The sequence below is a fragment of the Mirounga angustirostris genome, unplaced genomic scaffold, assembly GCF_029215605.1.
Source record: "Mirounga angustirostris isolate CCGP_5_RB_7025 unplaced genomic scaffold, mMirAng1.0.hap1 SCAF_1, whole genome shotgun sequence".
Classification (NCBI taxonomy): domain Eukaryota; kingdom Metazoa; phylum Chordata; class Mammalia; order Carnivora; family Phocidae; genus Mirounga; species Mirounga angustirostris.
The window spans coordinates 209537309-209560523 of NW_026991709.1; the positions used below are offsets into that span (position 1 = coordinate 209537309).

The 23215-nt window shown below is 42.6% G+C and overlaps 1 pseudogene; it reads right to left on the reverse strand.

The window, feature by feature from the left end:
• Window positions 1-538: 538 nt before the first annotated feature.
• Window positions 539-1449, reverse strand: LOC123863072 (ADP/ATP translocase 2-like; annotated as a pseudogene).
• Between the last annotated feature and the right edge of the window lie 21766 nt (window positions 1450-23215).

The window sequence follows — 23215 nt, forward strand, 5'->3', positions numbered from 1 at the left end:
CAGTGGTGATTCGACACTTCTATGCATTACTCAGTGCTCATGATGATAAGTGTACTCCTAATCCTCTTCGCCTATTTTACCCATGCCCTTACGCACCTCCCCTCTGGTAACCATCAGTTTGTTATTTTGTTCTCTGTAAGAGTCTGGGTATTTCTTTTTTCTTTATTTGTTTTGTTTCTTAAATTGCACATATAAGTGAAATCATCCAGAACTTGTCTTTTTCTGAGTAATTTCACATAGCATTATTTGTCTAGATCCATCCATGTTGTTGCAAATGGCAAGGTTTCATTCATTTCATTTTTTTATTTCAGATATTTTTTATTTCTTCAGATTTATCAGGAGTGACTGAAATGAAAAATATAATTGAGTCCCATCATCATGGAAATGGCTTTAAGAGAAAACTGGTCAGATGAATATTATTGCATCCCATTTTCAGCCAGTAAATTGTTGCCATTAATAAATGGACAGCCAACAATCTGTCAAGAATGCTCAAGATATGTTATATAATACAACATGCATTTTCACAGGGGGAAAAAAACTAGGAAACAACTTGTATGATGAAATCAAGAAGTTTACATAAGACAAGCACAAAAGCACCACCCATGCCTCTGAGAACACTGGGCCATGCACCCTTGAAAAAAGCTGTGGCTCTTTCCTTGCAAGCAATCTTCCTCCAGCAGTTAAGCGTGTTTGTGTACATGATGTCAATTCCTTTACATCCTGATTGCATCACCACACAGCGATGAACAATGTCAAATGGATAGGAAGTCAATCCAGCAACCGCTGTGACAAATTGTGTGATCATTCAGCTGACAAAGATGTGCATCTTCTTGGAATCTGGAAGCATTCCCTTTGAAGTGTATAGATACTAAGGTAGACAGCTTGGTAAATGATAATACCCTGCACAGACACATTAAAGCCTTGGTACGGGTCCTTAATCTCATCGGATTTGTAGATCTTAACCAGGTGGTCACTGAGGCCTCTGAATTCCCTTTCAGTTCCAGCTATGCCCACATCAGCTGCTGGATGGGTGGGTATGGGCAAAATCAAGAGGATACACAAAACACAAGGATGTGGCCCCAGCGGCATCACCTGATGTCAGATTCCCTGCAAAGCAGCACCAAAACTAAGTTCTCTTGTCCACACCACCCAGGAAGATCTGCTTGTATTTATCTTTGAAGGCAAAGTTAAGAGCCTGGGTGGGGAAGTATCTGATGACATGGGCCAGGTTATTATGCCAGAAGGACAGGACTCCCTGCTTCTTGGAGGTATGAACCATGCAGTCTACAATGCCCTTGTATTACTTATCTGAGGATTTGCTTGCTGGCATGCTGCACCTGCAGCAGCAGCTTGACCCACTCGATAGGCACTACTTCAGTCTTGGGAAATGGCCGCAGCCACTCCACCCACCGGGAAGTCCTCGGTAAAGGACACAGTGGCATCTGTCATGTTGAAAGGAAAGAGGAGGTGGGCAACTGTGGGGCTGTGGTAGGAACCGGCTGGGACTTCAGGGCTCTGGGCTCATTCTTTTTTATGACTAAGTCATATTCCATTGTGTGTGTGTGTGTGTAATATACATACCACATCTTCTTTATCCAGTCATCTATTGATGGACACTTGGGTTGCTTCCATAATTTGGCTATTGTAAATAATGCTGCAATAAAAGTAGTGAAATTACTGGATCATATACTAATTCTATTTTTGTTTATTTTTTTAATGTGGGTTTTTCCCCAGCTTTATTGAGAAATAATTGATATACATCACTGTATAAGTTTAAGGTATACAGCATGAAGGTTTGATTTTACATATACTGTGAAATGATTATCATATTATATTCAGCTAACATCCATCATATCAAACAGATAAAAAAAGAAAAAAATTTCCTGGGGTGCCTAGGTGGCTCAGTCGTTAAGCGTCTGCCTTCGGCTCAGGTCATGATCCCAGGGTCCTGGGATCGAGCCCCGCATCGGGCTCCCTGCTCTGCGGGAAGCCTGCTTCTCCCTCTCCCACTCCCCCTGCTTGTGTTCCCTCTCTCGCTGTGTCTCTCTCTGTCAAATAAATAAAATCTTAAAAAAAAAAAAAAGAAAAAATCTCCTTATGATTAGAACTCTTTGGATTTACTCTTAACTTTCTTATATATAATATAGCAGCGTAAGCTAGAGCCCTTATGTTGTACCTTGTACCTCTAGTACTGACTTACAACTGGAAATTTGTAACTTTTGGCTCCCTTCCTCCAATTCCCCCTCCCTGCACCCTCCACCTCTGGTAACCACATGTCTGATTTCTTTTCCTCTGAGGAGGAGGAGTTGTTGTTGTTGTTGAAGATTCCGCATTTGAGATCATACAGGATTCTTTTTTAAATTATTTTTTATTTTTTATCATGATAAGTGTACTCTTTAATCCCCATCACCTATTTCTTCCATTCCTTCCTCACCCCCTCCTTTCTGGTAACCATCAGTTTATCTATAGTTAAGAGTCTGTTTCTTGGTTTGTCTCTTTTTTTTCCCTTTGCTCATTTGCTTTATTAAATTCCACATATAAGTGAGATCATATGGTATTTGTCTTTCTCTGTCTTATTTCATGTAGCATTACACTCTCTAGCTCTATCCATATTGTTGCAAATGGAAATATTGCATTCTTTTTTATGACTGAATAATATTCCATTGTAAATATATACCACATCTTTATCCAGTTATCTATCGATGGACACATGGGCTGCTTCCATAGTTTGGCTATTGTAAATACAAATATTTGTATTTTGGGGTAAATACCCAGTAATGTGATTACTGGATCATAGGGTAGCTCTAATTTTTAATATGAGGAATCTCCATACTCTTTTCCACAGAGGCTACACCAGTTTGCATTCCTATCAACAGTGCACAAGGTTCATTTTCCTTCACATCCTCGCCAATGCTTGTTGTTTTATTTTAGTCATTCTATCAGGTGTGAGGTGATATCTCATTGCGGTTTTGATCTGTATTTCTCTTACGAATGATGTTGAGCATCTTTTCATGTGTCTATTGGCCATCTGGATGTCTTCTGCCCATTTTTTAATAGAATTATTTGCTTTTGGGGTGTTGAGTTGTATTAGTTTTTAATATATTTTAGATAATAACTCTTTATCGGATATTTCATTTGCAAATATCTCCTCCCATTAAGTAGGCTGCCTTTTAGTTTTGTTGATTCTTTCCTTTGCTGTGCAAAAACATTTTATTTTGATGTAGTCATGGTAGTTTATTTTTGCCTTTATTTCTCTTGCTTCAGGAGACAGAGCTAAAAAATGTCACTATGGCTGGTGACAAAGAAATCATTCCTGTGCACTCCTCAAGGATTTTATGGTTTTGGGTGTCACATTTAGATCTTTAATCCATTTTGAATTTATTTTTGTATATGATGAAAGAAAATGTTCAGTTTCATTCTTCTGCATGTAGCTATTCAGTTTTCCCAACACCATTTGTTGAAGAGATTCTCTTTCCCGTTTATATTCATTTCCCCGTTGTCAAACGTTAATTGACCATATAATCATGTGTTTATTTCTGGTTTTTCTTTTTTTTTTTTTTAAGATTTTATTTATTCATTTGAGACACAGAGATACAGAGAGAGAGAGAGCATGAGCAAGGAGAGAGGCAGAAGGAGAAGGAGAAGCAGGCTCCCCGCTGAGCCAGGAGCCCGATGCGGGGCTCGATCCCAGGATCCTGGAATCATGACCTGAGCCGAAGGCAGACGCTTAACCATCTGAGCCACCCAGGCACCCCTATTTCTGGGTTTTCTATTCCATTGCTCTGTGTATTTTTATGCCAGTACCATACTGTGGTGATTACTACTGCTTTGTAATATAACTTGAAATCTGGAATTGTGATACCTCCAGTTTTTCTTCTTCAAGGTTGCTTTGGCTATTTGAGGTCTTTTGTGGTTCCATGCAATTTTAGGATTGTTATAGTTCTGTGAAACATGTTGGTATTTTGATAGGGATTGCACTAAATGTATAAATTGCTTTGAGTAGTATAGACATTTTAACACTATTGGTTCTTCCAATCCATGACTATAGAACATCTTTCTATTTCTTTGCATCATCTTCAATTTCTTTCATCATTGTTCCATAGTTTTCAGAGGATAGGTCTTTCACCTCTTTAAGTTTATTCCTAGACATTTTATTGGTTTGGTGCAATTGTAAATAGGATTGTTTTCTTAATTTCACTTTCTGCTGCTTCATTAATAGTGTATAGGAATGCAACAGATTTCTATACATTGATTTTTGTATCCTGCAAATTTGCTGAATGCATTTATCAGTTCTAAGAGTTTTTTGGTGAAGTATTCAGGGTTTTCTGTATAGTATCCTTCATCTACAAATAGAATATTCCTTTTTCCTCACCAACTTGGATGCCTTTTATTTCTTTATGTTGTCTAAATGCTATGGCTAGAGGTTTGAGTACCATGCTGAATTAAATGGTGAGAGTGGACATCCCTTCTTGTTCCTGGCATTATGGGAAAAGCTCTCTCTTTCGCCATTGACTATGATGTTGGCTATAGGCTTTTCATATAAGGCTTTTATTATCTTGAGCTATGTTCCTACTAGAGCTACTTGGCAGAGGGGTTTTGTTTTTTTGTTTTTTTTAATCAAGAAAGGATGTTTTACTTTGTCAAATGCTTTTTTTATATCTACTGAAATGATCATATGGTTTTTCTTTTCTCTTATTGATGTGAGGTATCATGTTGATTGTTGCAAATATTGAACCACCCTGCATCCCAGGAATAAATCCTACTTGATCATGGTATATGATTTTTTTAAATGTACTGTTGGGTTTGGTTTGCTAATATTTTTTATAGTTGAATAAAAGTTCTTTTATTCTATTAAGATATTCCATAAAGTGTATAGCTTCCAACCCCAGACCTCTCTGTTATCTATATCACCAGGTACAATGATTATTCCTGAATAAATCTGAATCAGTAAAGTAGTAAGTCAGGAGAACTTCTCTTGTTTTAAAACAATGAAATGAAAAAAATCAGAGGAATCTTAGTAGGAAACTTAACAGGCCAAGTCTTATCAGGTTGGCTTCCTGACCTGCATTTTCATCTCCGAAGGGAAGCATTGCTCCTTGTTCATGAGTGCTGGGGCACCACCAGCTCAAGCTGCAGCTGGGTCAGCAAGTCCAGGCAGGAGTGCCCCTTGGTGCGGTCGGTGCATGTGGCCACATGTTCTTGTCCAAATACTTCTTTGTATTCTGTTTAATGCCTTTACTAGCATTTAAGTGATACTCTGCGTGCGTGCGTGTGTGTGTGTGTGTGTGTGTGTGTGTGGTTGCTCTGGGGATGATAATATGCATCATTAACATATCACAATCTACTTAGAGTTAAGAGTGTACTAGTTTAATAAACGTCCAACTGTACAATACTTGCCACAGATCAGTTCCATTTACCTCCTTCTATCCTTTGTGCTGTTGTCATAGATTTTATATCTACCTGCATTAGAATCCCCACAATACAGTGTTTTTGTTTTTGTTTTTGTTTTTGTTTTGCTTTAAGTAGTCCTAGGTCTTTGAAACAAAGAGAGAGTTGTTAGTATATATCTGGGGGGAGATGCTTTGAGGCTCTGCAAATTCATTGTCTCTTGAGTTCACTGCACTGTTTGCTTCCACCAGTGAATTTGGCAGAAGGTAGGTCACATAACTTATTTTACAAATTGGTATTGCTACAGCCGTTTAAAAATATTGTATGAAGTGGTCTACCCTGAATTACAAAAGGACTACCTTCTATCAACTTGTTAAGGAGTTGGTAGGTAGGCACACATCTTTTATAGAAACAAGCTTTCTTCAGCAGAGTGTTTGGAAAGGGCTGGGGCCTCAATGTACCTGAAACAACACTCCTGTACCCAGAGCCTACCCTTCAAGTAGAACAGCACGATCCTGGAAAGATGTTTTCTGACACTGCAGCCCAATGGTAGCACTAGGGACTTCCCCTCACACTAACTTCTCAGCCAGAGCACAGCCTCTGTTCAAGGCCAAGAGGGGTGGATTTCACCATGGCTGCCCTCCAGCGCAAGAGTTGGCTGGGGAAGGTTTGCTAATATTTTGTTGAGGATTTCTGCATCTATGTTCGTAAGAGCTATTGGTCTGTAGTTCTCTTTTTTGTGGTATCTTTATCCGGTTTTGGTATCAGGGTGATACTGGCCTCATAGAATGAATTTGGAAGTTTTCCTTCCTTTTCTATTTTTTGGAATAATTTGAGAACAATAGGTATTAATTCTTCTTTAAATGTTTGGTAAAATTCACCTGTGAAGCTGTCTGCTCCTGGACTTTTATTTTGGGGGTTTTTTTAAATTACTGATTTATTTTCATTGCTAGTGATCAGTCTGTTCAACTTTTCTATTTCTTCCTGCATTAGTTGTGGTAGGTTATATATTTCCAGGAATTTATCCATTTCTTCTAAGTTGTCCCATTTGTTGGTGTATATGGTTTCATAGTATTCTATTACTAGTGTTTGTATTTCTGTGGTGTTGATTGTTCTTTCTCTTCCTTCATTTCTGATTTTGTTTCTCTGGGTCCTCTCCTTTTTTTTTTTGAGTCTGACTAGAGGTTTATCAATTTTGTTGATTCTTTTCAAAGAATCCACTCCTGGTTTCACGGATCTGTTCTATTGTTTTTTGTTTTGTTTTGTTTTTTAGTTTCTATATCACTTATTTCTGCTCTAATCTTTATTATCTTTTGCTGGTTTGGAGTTTTGTCTGTTCTTTCTCTAGCTCCTTTAGGGGTAAGGTTAGGTTGTTGGAGAATTTTCTCGCTTCTTGAAGTAGGCCTGTATTACTTATAAACTTCCCCCTAGAACCACTTTTGCTGCATCCCAAAGATTTTGGACCATTGTGTCTTCATTTTCATTTGTCTCCATGTAATTTTTGATTTCCTATTTGATTTCTTAGTTAACCCATTCCTTGTTTAGTAGCATTTTATTTTACCTTCATGTATTTGTGCTCTTTCCAGATTTTTTTCTTGTGGCTGATTTTTAGTTTCATAGTGTTGTGGTCAGAAAAGATGTATGCTGGGCGCCTGGGTGGCTCAGTTGGTTAAGCGACTGCCTTCGGCTCAGGTCATGATCCTGGAGTCCCTGGATCGAGTCCCGCATCGGGCTCCCTGCTCGGCAGGGAGTCTGCTTCTCCCTCTGACCCTCCCCCATCTCATGTGCTCTCTATCTCATTCTCTCTCTCAAATAAATAAATAAAATCTTTAAAAAAAAAAGAAAAGATGTATGCTATGACTAACTTTTCTGAATTTGCTGAGACTTGTTTTATAGCTTAATATGTGATCTATTCCAGAGAATGTTTCATGTGCACTTCAACAAAATGTGTTTTCTGCTCTTTTAGGATGGAATGTTCTGAATATGTCAAATCCATCTGGTCTAGTGTGTCATTCAAAGCCACTGTTTTCTTCTTCATTTTCTGTTTGGATAATCTGTCCATTGACGTAAGTGGGGGTGTTAAAATCCCCTGCTCTTATTGTATTATCAATTAGATCCTTTCTATTTGTTATTAACTGTTTTATGTATTTGGGTGCTCCTATGTTAGGTGCATAAATATTTATAATTGTTATATCTTCTTGTTGTACCATTTCTTATTATATAGTGTCTTCTTTAGTCTCTTGTTACGGTCTTTGTTTTAAAGTCTATTTTGTCTAATAGAAGGATTGTTACCCTGGTTTTCTTTTGACATCCATTTGTGTGATAAATATCTCTCCACCTCCTCACTCTCAATCTACAGGTGTCTTTAGGTCTGAAATGAGATTCTTGTAGGCAGCATGTACATGGGTCTTGTTTTTTTAATCCATTCTATCACCCCATGTCTTTGAACTAGAGTGTTTAGTCCATTTACATTCAAATTATTGAGGGGCACCTGGGTAGCTCCATTGGTTAAGCATCTGCCTTCAGCTCAGGTCATGATCCCAGGGTCCTGGGATCAAGCCCCACATCAGGCTCTCTGCTCAGCAAGGAGGCTAGTTCTCCCTCTCCCTCTGCCTGCCGCTCTGTCTACTTGTGCTCTCTCTCTGTATCAAATAAATAAATAAAATATTTTTAAATGTAATTATTAATAGATATGTATTTATTGACATTTTGTTACTTGTTTTGTGGTTGTTTCTGTAGATTTTCCTGATCCTTTCTTGCTCTCATGGTTTGTTAGCTTTCTTTAGTGATATACTTGGATTCCTCTCTCTTTATTCTTTGCATATCTATTACTGGCTTTGATTTGTGGTTACCATCAGGTTTGTATATAACATCTTCTGCTTTAGCAGTCTATGTTAAGTTGATGGTCACTTAAGTTTGAACCCATTCTTTAGTCCTCTCCCCCCACCAACACACACACACATTTTAGGTAAATGGTGTCATATTTTACATCCTTTCATTTTATGAATCTCTTGAGTGATTTTTACAGAAATACTTATTTTTTACTGTTTTTGTGGTTTTTCTGGTTTTTTTTTGTTTTGTTTTGTTTTACTTTTCATACTCACATATAGTCTTTCCACTCAGAGTCCCCTTTAATATTTCTTGTAGGGCTGGTTTAATGGTCATAAACTCCTTTAGTCTTTTGCCTGATAAACTCTATCTCTCCTTCTACTTTTAATGCTAGCCTTCCTGTGTAGAGTATTCTTGGCTGCAGGTTTCTCCCTGCCAACACTCTGAATATATCATGCCACTCCCTTCTGGCCTGCAAAGTTTTTGCTGAAAAATCCACTGATAGCCTTATGGGGTTTCCTTTGCATGTTAGCTGTCTTCTTTTCTCATGTTGCTTTTAAAATTCTCTATCACTACTTTTTGCCACTTTAATTACTATGTGTCATCGTGTAGACCTCTTTGGTTTGAATTTTTGGGGTGATCTCTGTGCCTCCTGCATCTGGATATCTATTTCCTTCCCGAGATTAGGGAATTTTTCAGCTATTGTTTCTTCAAATAAATTACCTGCTCCCTTCTCTCTTCTTCTGAGATCCCTATAATATGAATGTTATTACACTTGATGTAGTCACTGAACTTTCTAAATCTATTCTCATTTTGCATAATGTTCTTCCCTTTCCTTTGCTCAGTTTGGTTACTTTCCATTATTCTGTCTTCCAGGTTATTAACTTGCTCTTCTGTTTTATCTTGCCTGTTATTTATTCCATCAAGTGTATTTTTAATTTCACTTATTGTGTCTTGATCTCTGATTGGTTCTTTTTTTTAATCTCTGTGTTGAGGGGCTCAGTGATGTCCTCCATTCTTTTCTCAAGTCCAGTGAGTATCTTAATGATCATTACTTTAAAATGTCTATCAGGCATATTACTTACATCTGTTTTGCTTAGGTCTCTTGCTGTGGTTTTGTCCTGTTCTGTCATTTAGGACATATTTCTGTCTCCTCATTTTTTTTTTTAAAGATTATTTATTTATTTAATTAAGAGAGAGAGAGAGAGACAGTGAGAGAGGGAACACAAGCGGGGGGGTGGGAGAGGGAGAAGCAGGCTTCCTGCTGAGCAGGGAGCCTGATGTGGGGCTCGATCCCAGGACCCTGGGATCATGACCTGAGCCGAAGGCAGTCACCTAACCAACTGAGCCACCCAGGCGCCCCTGTCTCATTTTGTCTCTCTGTGTCTGTTTGTGTGTTAGGAAAGTCAGTTACTCCTCTTGCTCTCAACAATAATAGCCTTATGGAGAAGCCCTGTGGTGTCCTGCAGTGCATTGTCTCCTGTTCCCCAGGGCCTGGAACTTCAGGGAGCGTCTCCTATGTGTGTTGTGTACATTCTGCTGTGGATCCTTGGTCTCTTTTTCCTTCAGTCCAGCTGTCTTCAGAGGTTCTCTTTGACTGTTGTAGGCAGGGCTTGGTCCCTGTGTTGTTAGTGGGCCAGTCTTGGGCTGCCTTGGGCTTGAGCTGAGTCAGATCAGGCATTTTCCAGAGATAAGGTAGCACTGAACTGCAGGGTACTCTCCCTGTGTTGTCCCTTGAGAAGCTTTCTTTGGTAGGTGGGGCCTGCAGTCAGCCCAGATGTCTGCCCCCAGCCCACTGTTGGACCACAGTTGTACTGATATGTGTGGTGTTCTTCCCTTCTCCCTAGGGAAGGAGTCACTTTGGAATGGTGCTGGCCCCCTTTGGGGCTGCTTGTACCCTGCCATGCTTGTGGCACCACTTTGGATGGACACCTGCAAAGGGCATGTTAGATGGGGCAGGTCCACAGGAGAATGGAGGGGTGGGGTGAGCTGTCCGTAAGCTAAGGGGAGAATGTTTGTGCTGAGCTAGTCCCACAGGTGTCTGTATATCTAGAGTTGGGGGCAGGTAAGGGAAGTGGTGCTTACCAGCTCTTTTATTCCTGGAGAAGTCTCCCAAAGATTCTTGCCTCTCCAGCACAGCCTCTAAGATTAAACAAATCTCCCTCCCATTTATACCAGGCATTTTTTAAATGGCTGCTTCTAGGGGCACCTGGGTGGCTCAGTCAGTTAAGCGGCTGCCTTCGGCTCAGGTCATGATCCCAGGGTCCTGGGATCGAGCCCCACATCGGGCTCCCTGCTCAGCGGGGAGCCTGCTTCTCCCTCTCCCTCTGCCTGCCTCTCTGCATACTTGTTCTCTCTCTCTATCTCTCTGTCAAATAAATAAATAAAATCTTTTAAATAAATAAATAAATAAATAAATAAATAAATAAATAAATAAATAAAAATAAATGGCTGCTTCTATGCTGTATCTCAGCAGGACTGTTTGTTGTGCTGTCTCCTTAAGGGCAAGGACTCAGTTTCCTATCCTCCTCCAGTTCTTCCAGAGTAGAGCCTGCTGATTTTTAAAGTTGCAGGTATAAAGCCCCACTGATTGTAAGAATTCAAGAAGTTCGGCTTCTCTGGTTTTCAAAGCCAAATGTTACGGGGATTCATCTTTGCGGTGTGGGTCCCCTCTGCCTGGGGTGCCTGAGGTGGGGTCTGCTCCTCTCTTCTCTCTGCACCCACAGTTTCTCTTCTTTGTGGCCTCTTCTCTACATTTAGCTGTGGTGAGTATTTTCTGTGTCTTTGGTCATTTTCTGGGTTATTTATACTGATGTGGGTGTTTTCTAGGTGTATCTGTGGGATGAAGTGACCATAGGATCTTCCTAATCCACCATCTTCCCTGGAAGGCCTTCTCATTTTCTTTTGGTGATACCATATTTCCTTGAGTATTCATAGTGTGTAGTATGCACATAACCAGCAAGGAAATTGAAGCAGTAATCAAAAATCTCCCAATAAACAAGAGTCCATGGCCAGATCGCTTCCCAGGGGAATTCTACCAAACATTTATTTATTTATTTATTTTTAAGATTTTATTTATTTGACAGAGAGAGACATAGCGAGAGAGGGAACACAAGCAGGGGGAGTGGGAGAGGGAGAAGCAGGCCTCCCGCAGAGCAGGGAGCCCAATGCGGGGCTCGATCCCAGGACCCCGGGATCATGACCTGAGCCAAAGGCAGATGCTTAACGACTGAGCCACCCAGGCGCCCCAATCTACCAAACATTTAAAGAAGAATTAATTCTTATTCTTCTGAAGCTGTTTCAAAAAATAGAAATGAGGGCGCCTGGGTGGCTCAGTTGGTTAAGCGACTGCCTTCGGCTCAGGTCATGATCCTGGAGTCCCGGGATCGAGTCCCGCATCGGGCTCCCTGCTCAGCAGGGGGTCTGCTTCTCCCTCTGCCCTCTTCCTTCTAGTGCTCTCTATCTCTCATTCTCTCTCTCTCAAATAAATAAATAAAATCTTAAAAAAAAAAAAAGAATGGTGTAACTAATTAAAAAAAAAAAAAAGAAATGGAAGGAAAACTTCCAAACTCCTTCTATGAGGCCAGCATTACCTTGATCCCAAAACCAGACAAAGACCCTATCAAAAAGCAGAATTACAGACCAATATCCCTGATGAACATGGATACAAAAATCCTCACCAAGATACTAGCTAATAGGATCCAATGGTACACTAAAAGGGGTATTCACCATGACCAAGTAGGATTTATTCCTGGACTGCAAGGGTGGTTCAACACTCAAAAACCAATCAATGTGATACACCACATTAATAAAAGTAAGGACAAGAACCATATGATCCTCTCAATAGATGCAGAAAAAGCATTTGACAAAGTACAACATCCTTTCTTGATCAAAACTCTTCACAGTGTAGGGATAGAGGGAACATAATTCAATATCATAAAAGCCATATATGAAAAACCCACAGCAAATATTCTCACTGGGGAAAAACTAAGAGCTTTTCCCCTAAGGTCAGGAACACAGCAGGGATGTCCACTCTCATCACTGTTGTTCAACATAGTACTAGAAGTCCTAGTCGCAGCAATCAGACAAAAAAAAAGAAAAAAGGAAGAAAGAAAAAGAAAAGAAATAAAAGGCATCTAAATTGGCAAAGAAGAAGTCAAACTCTCACTTGTTGCAGATGACATGATACTCTATGTGGAAAACCCAAAAGACATCACCCCAAAATTGCTAGAACACATACAGGAATTCAGCAAAGTGGCAGGATTTAAAATCAATGCACAGAAATTAGTTGCTTTTCTATACACTAACGATGAGACAGAAGAAAGAGAAATTAAGGAGTCAATCCCATTTACAATTGCACCAAAACCCATAAGATACCTAGGAATAAATCTAACCAAAGAGGCAAAAGATCTGTACTCAGAAAACTATAAAATACTCATGAAAGAAATTGGGGAAGACACAAAGAAATGGAAAAACGTTCCATGCTCATGGATTGGAAGAACAAATATTGTGAAAATGTCTGTGCTACCTAGAGCAATCTATACACTCAATGATCCCTATCAAAATACCATCCACTTTTTTCACAGAGCTGGAACAAATAATCCTAAAATTTGTATGGAACCAGAAAAGACCCCGAATAGCCAGAGGAATGTTGAAAAAAGAAAAGCAAAGCTGGCGGCATCACAATTCTGGACTTCAAGCTCTATTACAGAGCTGTAATCATCAAGACAGTATGGTACTGGCACAAAAACAGACACATAGATCAATGGAACAGAATAGTGAACCCAGAAAGGGACCCTCAATAATATGGCCAACTAAAAAAAAAACCAACAACAAAAAACAAACAAAAAAAACCAATATGGTTAACTAATCTTTGACAAAGCAGGAAAGAATGTCCAATGGAAAAAAGACAATCTCTTCAACAAATTGTGTTGGGAAAATTGGACAGCCACATGCAGAAGAATGAAACTGGACCATTTCCTTACACCACACACAAAAATAGACTCAAAACGGATGAAAGACCTAAATGTGAGACAGGAACCCATCAAAATCCTAGGGGAGAACACAGGCAGCAACCTATATGACCTTGGCTGCAGCAACTTCTTGCTAGACACATCTAAGGCAAGGGAAACAAAAGCAAAAATGAACTATTGGGACTTTGTCAAGATCAAAAGCTTCTGCACAGCAAAGGAAACAGTCAACAAAGCTAAATGGCAACCTCCAGAATGGGAGAAAAATTCTTTCTTGGCTGTTGCCTCCAGACCTCACCTCAACAAACCGCACCTACATTCCAAAACTATATCAGAATTTCCTTGACTTGGTAAAAACACATCTACAAAAAACTTACTACCTAGATCCTACCTCATGGGAGCACCTAAATATATTAAGCAAATACTAACAGATCAGAAGGGAGAAATAGACAACAATACAGTAATCATAGAAGGCTTCAACACCCCACTTTCAACATTGAATAGATCATCCAGACAGGAAGCCAATAAGGAAACTGAGTGAAAGAAGCCACTCACAAAAGACTGCATATGACATAATTCCATTTATATGAAATGTGCCAAATGGGGAAATCTATAGCAACCATAGTTTAGTGGCTGGGAAGAAAAAGAAACAGAAAGAAACCAATAGCAGGTATAGGATTTCACTTTGGGGTGATGAAAATATTCCACAGTTAGATCATAGTGATGGTCACACGACTCTGTGAATATACCAAAAACCACTGATTGTACCCTGCACACGCCTGAATTTTATGTTATGTGACTTCTATCTCAATTAAGCTTATTTTAAAAACTCAATATAGGCAGATAGACAAAAATTCTTGAGTTATATGAAATAATAAAACAAGTGGAAAAATAGAAGACAAGTATAAATGTGAGCACTTTCTAAATTCTCCAACCATCACACAATCAAGTAGCAAAACAGAAACCAGGGATAAATAATTAAATCCATGACAATAGGCTCAGATCATTATTACATAAAGAGTATTATGGATAAATAAGCAGAAGACCAACACCCCAAGAGAAAGATCATTAAAGATAAAGGCTATAAATACTTATTCACAAATACGTACAATGACCTATAAATGTAGGCAACAATATTAAGATTCTAATCAGCAAAGAGGTACAAATTAAAATAATTTCTCTCAAATAATGCAAAAAGTAGAATGTCTAGTTTGGCAAGAATTTAGGAAATGGATGACCCTGTTCTCTGCTTGTGGTGTTATAAACTGCTGATTTCCCAGCCTGCGTTTGGCAACATATACCAAAGCTATACAAATGTTTCTTTTAATCCAACAATTTTATGAATATCTAAATCTGAGAAATGTTCATAGTTTGTTAAAAAGAATTGATAATTTATTTACTGTCACATAAAATCAGTAACAATGACTAAGTATTGGCATATCTATATGAAATGACATTTGAAGGTATTAAAATAATAATGTAAATGTACATTTATTTAAATTACATTCATGATGTATTATTATGTATGAGAAGTTATTTGTACAATGAAGTTGACTCTACTTACCCATATTGTAACCCACAGAGTTTAGGAAAGGAAAATTCCAGAGCTTGACAATCCCATGATGCCTGGGGTGCTTCTGCCCAGAATGGAGATGGTGTATTGGATGGTTGGAGGTTTCTGTGATATGTCCTGCATAAGAGACCACCCCATCCCAACCCTAGGCAGATGGCTAAAGAATGTTATTTGTGAGACTTGTGCTGCGTAAGTAACCTTGGAAGCCTGATTAGTTGATGTTAGCTGGCCTCCAGGTCAGAATTGGCCCTTTTGGTCTGGACGTCAAGAGCTGTAAATCTTGCTTTATATCCCCTCTGGCTCCAGGCGTGGCTGACCGCCCCCAGAATGGAATCTGAGAGGGGAGGCAAGTCCACCTAGCCCAGGCTCCTTGAAGATGTAAAGACATGATAACATAGAAACGCAGCTCACTCCAAACTACCAGTGGGCAAACAAATGTTTAAGTTTAGACCCCATTGTTCGCCCTATAAATATGGCCCTTATGGGGATGGTCAGTTGGAAGTCTCACCTGAGAGAAGGATGTTCCACCCAAGCTTCTCAATTAGGACTCCAGTCTGCTGTCTCCATGGGGCTTCCCCAGCTGATGAGGTTGGATGTTGTAGGTGCCCAATTTGATGTAACTCTTTCTTATTCTCCCTTACTGCTTACTGTTGCCCTCACCTATATGCAGATTTCCCCTTTTCTTCTGTTTCTATTAGATTTTTATAATATCAATAAAGTGTTTTTTCCCTTCAACCGAGAGTAAGGCTGCTGTGAATCTTTTCTTTAGAACAGATGGCCAGAAACTTCTCTGGCTGGAGGACAGAAGGCAGAGTGCAAAGTTTGGCCTCCAGCCTTGATGACATTACAGAAGACTCTCACACCTCATCCCACACTGGCCTCATGGACAAAACAAGTTCTCTCTTTCCCCACACAATGCCTGAGATCAGAGGTTCCTTCATCCCCTGATCTGCACCCTCCTGCCATCCTAACTCTGGTACAGTGAAAATAATCAGTAGCCTCCATCATTATTCCACCATTATTTATGAGATAATTTGCATAAAATACCCCATTTCATACTGTGGTTAAAGATAGAGAGAAAAAAAAAAAAAAAGAGGGAAGGAAACATGAAATGAGACAACCAGAAGGGATAAAGAGGTCCTTGCACAGATGAGAGAAAACAAGACTGAAATTCTAACCCCAAAGAGTAGTAACCTGGCCATCAATTTCCTCCAGTGCAAGGGCACCTACTGAAATGACAAGTGTGAAGTAATCCCCCCAAAAACTATTATGGAGAGAGGCAGCCCACCAAGAAGAGTGAAGTGTGCACCTCATTGAGAAGCTCTGGGGATACTTCCGTCCTGGGGCTGTGCACCTGTTTCCCTCCATCATGGTGAAAAACCAATTAGGAAAAACATGTTGTTACTCATACGTCTATAATATAATTATGGCTCATGACCAGTATACCTTCCAAGGTGGCAGTGGAAGACAAGATCATCTTGAGATAGAGAGCTCCATAATCCTGTGCCCACAATTCCCACGCCTGCAAGGAGCTCAGGGTGGTTGTCAGACTACTGCTCTGAAAGATTTGGCAGGGTTAGAACAAGCTGGTGTTTGAATCATCAAAGGACCTTGTAGCATAATTTCATCTGATGTCTCAGCAAGAAGATAAAGGGTAAACATCAGTCATTGATAATGACCTATGCAACCGACAGAGGGCACTTTATTTCAAATAATTCATTTATCTCAAATTTATTTATCCCATATCAACAACCTGACTTTACATCTTAAAGAATTGAAGGAAATAATATAGATTAGAATGGAGATAAATAAAATAATCAAAAGAAAACAAAACAGAAAAATCAACAAAAGTTGATTCTTGGAAAAGATCAACAAAATTGACAAGACTTTAGTTACATGGACTAAGACAAAAGGAGAGAAGACTCAAATTAGTAAAATAAAAAATGAATGTGGGGGTGCTACTATTGATTTTAAGAAGTAAAGAATTATGAGTGCTATGAGCAATATTATATGCCAACAGATTGGACAATCTAGATGAAATGGACCAATTCCTAGAAACACAGCCTACCAACACTGAATCAATATGAACTAGAAAATCTGAATAGACCTATAACTAGTAAGAGAATTGAATCAGTAATCAAAAACTTTTCAACAAAGAAAAGCCCTGGACCACACGACCTCACTGTTGAATTCTACCAAACATGTAAGGAATCGTTAATATTGATCCTTCTCAAAAGCTTCCAAAAAAATTGAAGAAGAGGAAACACTGTGTTACCCATTCTTTGAAGGCCAATATTACCCTGATCCCAGAGTCAAAGCCAATACAAGACAAGAAAGCTACAGACTAATATCCCTCATGGATATTAATAGAAATATCCTCAACAAAATGCTAACAAACCAAATTCAGCAGCATATTAAAAGGATCATACATCACAACAAAGTGGGATTTATTGCTGGAATTTAAGGATGGTCCAACATATGAAAATCAATGTCATATAGCACATTGGTGAAATGATGGGGGAAAAAACCCACATGATCATCTCAATTGATGCAGAAAAAGCATTTGAAAAAAATTCAACACCCTTTAATGATAAAAAACACTCAACAAAGTAGGAATTGAAGGAAACTTCCTCAAAATAAAAGCCATACATGAAAAACCCACGGCTATCATCATACTCAGTGGTGAAAGTCTGAAAGTGTTTTCCTTAAGATCAGGAACAAGACAAGGATACCTGCTTTTGCCACTTCTAGTAAGCATAATATTGGAAGTCCTAACCAGAGCAATTATTTGGCAAGAAAGAGAAATAAAAAAGCATCCAAACTGGAAAGGAAGAAGTAAAATTATCTCTTCACAGATGACATGCTCTCACATGTAGAAACCCCTGAAGATCTCTCTCTCTCTCTCTCTCTCAAACACACACACACACACGCAGCAATGTGCACTGGAAAATGAATTCAGCAAAGTTGCAGGATGCAAAATCAACACAAAAATCATTTGTGGGTTTTTTTGTTTTTGTTTTTGCTTTTTTTGTCAGAGAGAGCACAAGCAGGGGGAAATGGCAGGCAGAGGGAGAAGAAGGCTCCCCGCTGAACAAGGAGCCCGATGGGGGACTCGGTCCTGGGATCATGACCTGAGCCGAAGGCAGACACTTAACCGACTGAGCTGCCCAGGCGTCCCAATCATTTGTGTTTCTATACACACGATGACAAATTCAAAAAAAGAAATTTTAAAAAATTCTATCTACAGTAGCATCAAAAAGAATGAACTTCTTAAGAATAAACTTAGCCAATGAGGCAAGAGATTTGAACACCAAAAGCTATAAAACATTGCTGAAAGAAAGGAGAGGTAAACAAATGGGAAAACATTCCACGTCGTGGATCGGAAGACTCTGTATTGTTAAAATGACCGTACTCCCCAGAGTGATCTTCACATTCAGTGCCATCCCTATCGAAATTCCAATGGTGTTTTTTACAGAAACAGAAAAATCCATTCTAAAATTCGTGTTGACTCTCAAGGGATTCTGCATAGCCACAATAATCTTGGGGAAAAAAGACCAAAACTGGAGGCATCACACTTCCCAATCTCAAAACTTACTACAAAGCTACAGTTATTGAAACGTGGGGTTTTGACGACCAAGTGACAGTGTCCCCCAGATTGCAACACCTTGCAGGGCTGGGATGGTGTTCTCCAGGAGGTTGTAGATGTTCTAAATCTGCATCCCATTACATGGCACTGATTTTCCCATAGCCCAGATGCAGGAATCCCGTGACTGCGGGTGGAAATGGGAGTGCCCCACTCACTGTTAACACTATGACCCCTAGGGGTCCACTAGCAGAGTTTTTGCTGCACATCCTTGTGACGTTATGCTCTGCTGATCTAGAGGCTTAATTCCTAAGGGAGTTAGACTTCAACCAGGAGACACATTGAAGGGACGCCTGGGTGGCTCAGTTAAATGTCTGCCTTCAGCTCAGGTCATGACCTCAGGGTCCTGGGATGGAGTCCCACATCGTGCTCCTTGCTCAGCTCCCTATGCCCCTCCCCCCACTTGTGGGCAAGTGCAAGCACGTGCTCTCCCTCTCCCCTCTCCCTCAAATAAATAGATAAAATCTTAAAAAAAAAAAAAAGGGAGACACATTGATTTCATTGAACTAGAGGTTAGGACTGCCTCTGAATTTACAGGCAAAGAAACACATTTTTTTCAGGACTGGCTGAAGTAACGGATCCTGATTACCAAGGGGGAATTGATCTGTGGCTCTGCCCTGCAGATAAGGAAGCCTGGGTCTGGATCTGGAGATTCCTTAAGGCTTTCTCAGTGTCACCATGCCTTGTGACTGGAGTCATTGGAACACTAGAAGAAACCATTCCAGGTGGGACTAGTGGCCCAGGCCCTTCAGGAATCAAGACTGGGCTCCCCCATCAGGCAGAGAACCATGATCAGCTGCGACGCTGGCTCAGCACAAAGCAAATATGAAATAGGTAAAGAAGGTAATTATCAATACCAGCTATGAAAAAGTAATCAGTTGCAAAGTGTGCATTTGATGGTTCTACTTCTTCCTTATTCTGGTATGAATAAGTTTGAGTGTGTATGTGTGTATTTAATTTACATGAACATAAAACACAAATATTGCACATATGTGACCCTCGCGGCAACCATGGGTCCCTTTGGGGTGCCTCTCAGTACACGATCAGCCAATGGATGCCCAAGGATGCACTAGAATGTCCCTCCCAGCCATCTGGTAGGCACAAGACTTGAACATTCTTGCATGCTGGGTCTGCTCTCAGAAGCCTCACAGGGCCTTGTTCTCACCGGATGTTTCCAGGTGGTGATCTTAAATTGCCAGGTGGTAACCCTTTAGGTCCTGGTCATGGGGTGGGTGCTCAGACTGAGCTCAGAGCAGTGTAGTTTTACCACCCAGATTGGAAGCATTTCAGTATTTTAGTCGGTAAGGCTGTGTCCATGCTTGCCCACGGATCATCAGTTCGGGGGCATTCCCCTGTGGGACCCCTACCCCTGCCCCCTCATGCCTCCGCTTTCCAAGCTCCAGACGGGAAAGGTTCACAGCCCCATGCCATAACCACGGCACAAGCCCGTGGAGGGCAACAGCTACAAAGGCTCGGGTCCAGTTGCCCATCTTTAGGACAAATCAGTAACACAACTGAGTGTAGAAACTGGTGATTGTTGTTGCAACCAGGGACCTCAGAACCACAGGGGCCCAGAAGCCACCCTCAGCAGCAAGGGAGACTGTGGGGTCCTTCACAAGGACAAGGATTCTGGTCCCTTATCCTTGCAAACCAGAGCTCACCCATGATCTATCAGGCCCCAGACAGAGAGGAGGGAGCACAACATGCCCGATGGAGAAGCTGGGGTCCTCTAGGGAATTTCGGCCCTAAAAAGAATTGAATAAGAAAGTGTGGGGATGCTGGAAACCCTAATTCACAGGGAGCTGTGATGTTTATGGACCGGGGACCAGCTGTAGCCTGAAAAGCTGCATCACAAATCATTCCCTCTGATAGGAAGCAAACAGGAAAAGGAACTCAGTGGTTGTGGACAAGGCTCCCGGGAGACCCACAGCTAGATAAATGGTCGATCAGGGAGCCCCAAGAGGGGCCTGAGGATGGAAAGTCCTGCCCACCCTCCTGGGCTTATCCCTTCCACGTGCATGTTCTGATCATTTTTTTTTTTAAAGATTTTATTTATTTGAGAGAGAGAGAGAGAGAGAGCACCATTGGGGCGAGGGGCAGACAGAGAAGCAGGCCTCCCACTGAGGAGGGAGCCCGACACGGGGCTCGATCCTGGGACCCCAGGATCATGACCAGAGCCAAAGGCAGACGCTTAACCAACTGAGCCACATAGGCGCCCCCGTTCTGACCTTTCAATATGGTTTTCCCCACTTACGGCTGATGCCCTTCCAGAGACTGAACGAGAAAACCACAAGTTCCTAATATTTGGTCAAAAGGAACCTCAACAAGAGAAGCAGAAAATGTTCCTCTGTTTCCAGAGCTGTTGCAAGGCAGTCACCGTCCCGGAGCGGGACCTGGCCCCAGCAAGTGCTGTTTTTAAAGACACGCACATTTCAGTGGCCGCTGGTCAGCCTGTGGAACCACCTCCAACCTCGACATCCCAGGAGTTCCAAGGGGGCCATCAGCTGATGCCCCAGAAGAGTTCTTAGTTCAAGGAGAAAGGTGACATTCTGTACGCCTAACAAATGAGCCCAGGAAGTGAAAGACCCACACCACAACTGCCAGGCTGTAAAGAAACACGACTCTAACATTTACTACTTACAACAAATATTGCCCCTCCCCAGAGGGACCTAGGCACTGAGGTGAGGATGTCAGGGAGCTGGGGCAAGGTCATCCCCACGCTCATGACGGAGAAAACCGTGTTCAGGAAGGCGAGGGGGATCCCCCATCCTGGGGCTGGTGAACAGAGGAGCTGGGGTCCCCGGGCCAGCTGTCAGAAACCCCACACCCACCCTTAGCCCAAAGCGTTACTGAGCGCCTGAATTCAGCCACTGTTCACTCAGCCCTTGGTTTGTGGATGGCTAGTTCTTCTCGGCCTCGAAGGACCATCGTATCTTGCTGACCCATCGGCAGGGGCTGTAGCTACAGCACAGGGGGGCACCTGTGAGCTACCAGGAGCCACACCTCAGGTGTCCCTCCCAGGGCGAGCTAGCCGCTGGAGTCCAGATGCCCCAGGGGTCGCCGCGCAGCCAGGTCTCGGCTGACCTGGGGCCACGGCCGCAGGATCTCTAGAGCTGGCCGTCACCCAGCTCCTGCCGGCCTCCCCTCTCATCCTCCATAAGGGGCTCCTTGGCCTGAAGCCACGCCCCCAGTTGCTCCTCGGGCTCCGTGTTGTATTGATTTGCAGCCTCCTGGATCAGCGGGATCTCCTTAATTATTCCTGGGGCAGAGAACAGGGTGCAGACCCAAGGAAGGGGGCCAGAGAGGATCCGTCCCAGGAGGGTCTGTGATTTCCACACCCCTCTGTCCCTGCAGTGAGGCCACAGCTGCTGACCTCATTCATTTTCTGGAAGTTGATCGATTTCCCCTGGAAAGCAGCAGGCAAATTCCATCAGAAACAGTCGCGAAGCGGCATCCGCGCCGCTTCTCATGTTGCGCTACCGCCAGGGCCCACCAGGGGGCAGGCACGTGCAGAGACAGGAACGGACCTGGTGCCGGGCTCTGGGCTCCAGAGAAGAGGGACAAGGGAGCCGGGTCCAGACCTTCCAGCCCAACCCTCTCTGATGACAGATGGGGAGACTGAGGCCTCGGGCAGGAAGGGATTGCTCGCCCACTGGTGTGGTTCCTGACTTGGGGGGGCCTGGCTTCACTCCCTCCCCCTGAGCCTCCCACAGCTCTGCAGTCAGGCAGCTCTGAGCTCCCTCTGCCCAGGGAACCAGGACAGCGGCTTATGTGCACCCTCCCCTCACGACGCCCCTGCTCCAAGGACGTCTCATGAGGTGCTGAGGGGTCCCAGAGGCCACAGGCCCTGTCCCCCTGCCCCCCTGCCTTCACCCACCCCGACCCCCACCAATGACCAGGGGTCCATCGTCTGGGCTCTTGGTGGGTGTCCAGGCCCCCAGCCAGGAGGAGGGACAGGGTGTCAAGGGGTACCTGGTTGAGTGGCTCCTGCCTGCCCCAGGCCCCCAGGGGTGTGTTTGGTCCCCAGCCAAGACCCAGGGTCATACCAAAGGCCTCGCCTCCCTAGGAACCCCTCAGGGCTTTCCCTACACAGAACCCTTCCTTCATCCGCTCAGGAAATGGGACCCCCCCCTAGCTGTTATCACAGACTGACTGAGTTGGGGTGGGGGTGTCCAGGGCACTGGGCGGTAACCCTTCACTTCCTCTTTTACATGGAAAGTTCTGACTTCCCATCAGGAAGGATCCATTAGAAACCCATCTGTTCCGTGGATACTTCTCAGCCCCGTTTGGGGGACATGTCACTGCCAGCGAGCCTCCAGCTGAGACTCCTGCTGGGATTGGTTAGTGGTGACTGGTACAGGGGTAGAGTGGGAAGTTGCAGAAAGCACCGTATCTGTCCCATGTCAGAGACTCGGACCCAAGGCTAGGCAGACTCTGTGTCCCCTGGCCCATGGGATCCCACGGTGCCCATCCCTGGTGTAAGCAGTGTGCCCTCCCGTGGAGTTTCGGTGAAGACAGAAGCAGTGGGGGGCTGGCTTCCTGAGGACAGAATGAGCTGGTTTAGGAAGAAAGGAAGTCAAACCCACCCTGTCCACCCAGCAGCCAGGAGGAAGATGATGGCCAGCTGATGGACCAGCATGGAAGCCAGAGACCTGCTAATTCTGCCAACTGCTCGCCCTCCTGGAACCTTCCAGCCTACACCACGACATCCCACCAGCGGGGCCTCCTGCTCTCAAACTGCTCCCCTGTGCCCAGGACCAAACACACCCCTTCTCCTGCCAATCCAGACAAGACAGGCTAGATGTCTAGTGT